The 2,193-nt window shown below is 42.3% G+C and overlaps 1 pseudogene; it reads right to left on the bottom strand.

The window, feature by feature from the left end:
- LOC120543170 overlaps positions 1 to 1,757 on the bottom strand; it is a 7,629-nt pseudogene extending 5,872 nt beyond the window's left edge.
- Between the last annotated feature and the right edge of the window lie 436 nt (positions 1,758 to 2,193).

Here is a 2,193-nt window from a genome sequence, read left to right as displayed (position 1 = left end):
AAAATAGGTTCCAGTTATGACCATTACGCGTAGAATTTCCTGCCCAACTTTTGTAAGTAAGCTGTAAGGAATGAGCCTGCCAAATTTCAGCCTTCTACCTACACGGGAAGTTGGAGAATTAGTGATGAGTCAGTGAGTGAGTCAGTGAGTGAGTGAGTCAGTGAGGGCTTTGCCTTTTATTAGTATAGATTTCGAATTAATGAACTATATTAAATTAATATGGGTATGACTTTGATCAGCATACAGCCCTGCAAGCAGGTCCTCCAACTTGCACGAAAAACTTAGGGGTTGGTGGCAGGATTGGCTTTGTAGCCATTGCAAAAAAAAAAAACCTTGCACTGTTCCCGTGTGGTGCTGAGGTATCACCCGTTCCACGTTCAATCCCGGTATTTCGGCGTGTGGTGGGTACACAACGCATCTGCCTCATTCCTAAATATATATAACATGGTATAACCTGTACTTACTTTGCATTTAACACAATATACATTAAGTAGGCACACCATACGCCACATTTTACTGTTGGAATCTGGGAATACTTTTGACAAATACTTTTATTCTCATACTTTAACTATTCATTCAAACTTTCTTAAACTTCAACTTCAGTTAAAGGATCAATGCGATACTTCAACGTTTGTTAGAGTTCATTTTTGTTGATTTCTACTTTTACATAAGTAAATTGTGTGCTTCCGCCACCCCAAGGCAAGCATATTAAGTAACACATCATGCACTGTTGTTCTCTTACGATGTTACGTAATGCGGTTTCCATAGCAACTGCAGGTAATCAAAAGACTTTCAAGTCGTCAGGCAGAGTAAGCAAACCAGTTCCACAAGCGACATCGTGCCTAATGTGCAACTGTATTGCTGGTCTTGTTGTTGTCATTGATCTCCCACCCCTCATCCCGCTTGAATTTCGCCACCTGCTGTTGTATTTAGGACTTTGAACGCTTACCCATTTTCGTGGGCTCCATCGGTTTGCATCTCTTTTTTTATTATATGTCCGAAAAAGTGAGGGTTACCTCAGCCCGGCTCGTCAAGGCGGTGGACTGCTGTTTACATACCATTTTGTGGCTCTGCATTGGACAGCGTCTGAGGCTGCCTGATATGTTCGGACCCCTGCGGTTTTAGTTCAATTAAGCAGTTTGCTTGATATTCAAGTTAACTTTACCACCATATGAATCACTGGGGCAAGGTATTCAGTGCTGGGCAGCTTCTGTAAGCGTATTTCCGACAATGCATTCTCTTCTCACATACGTACTGTATCTGTGACAGTTAACTAACTAAATCCATATTATTAGATGGCGTAAGCTTCGATCGTAACCACTACTTAGACACTATTCCTGTATTATATACACAATATATCTACATTTGAAAAGCTAGCTACGATAACCATTCCGCACAGCAAAACGATTTGTGCAGATCTGTCAAAACGCATGGCTTTTCTGTAACTGCTACTCAAATATCGCTCTGCTTACTGCAAAGCATAAAGATTAAGATAGAGCTCTTACCCCATGGCTGGCGTCTGAAGTTGTCCTGCGGCAGAGCTGGGTCGGGGATTTGCTTCTTTAACAGAAAATGGTCACATTGCAAGCTTGGCGTTTGTTCCTTTTGCGTCCAAAATGAAAAGCGAAACTTAAATGCAGATATTTTGGAAAATTAAACCAACCCCATTGTGCATTAGCGAAATAACTTCTTTAAAAAAGAAAAAAAAGGATTGCAGTCTTTGTGGTCAGTTTGAGTATTAAGATAATATGCCTTTGGGATGTGGCAGGAGGGCGGCACGGTGGCACAGTGGGTAGCGCTGCTGCCTTGCAGTTAGGGGACCTCCTTGCGTGGAGTTTGCATGTTCTTCCCGTGTCTGCGTGGGTTTCCTCCGGGTGCTCCGGTTTCCTCCCACAGTCCAAAGACATGCAGGTTAGGTGCATTGGTGATTCTAAATTGGCGCCCTGTCCGGGGTTTGTTTCCTGTGTTGGCTGGGATTGGCTCCAGCAAACCCGTGACCCTGTTGTTAGGGTATAGCAAGTTGGATAATGGATGGGTGGATGGATTTGGCAGGGCAAATTTTACAGGTATATGTATATAGGGCTATTATTGTCATGTGTAGGGGGTAGTTTAAAAGTGTTAATCAGCATAGCACATATATCTGTAATAATAATAATAATATTAATCATGAACTGAGGCTATTTTCTGAACACC

Source organism: Polypterus senegalus, chromosome 1 (genome assembly GCF_016835505.1).
Source record: "Polypterus senegalus isolate Bchr_013 chromosome 1, ASM1683550v1, whole genome shotgun sequence".
NCBI classification, from domain to species: domain Eukaryota; kingdom Metazoa; phylum Chordata; class Cladistia; order Polypteriformes; family Polypteridae; genus Polypterus; species Polypterus senegalus.
This window is presented reverse-complemented; position numbering and strand designations above follow the sequence as displayed.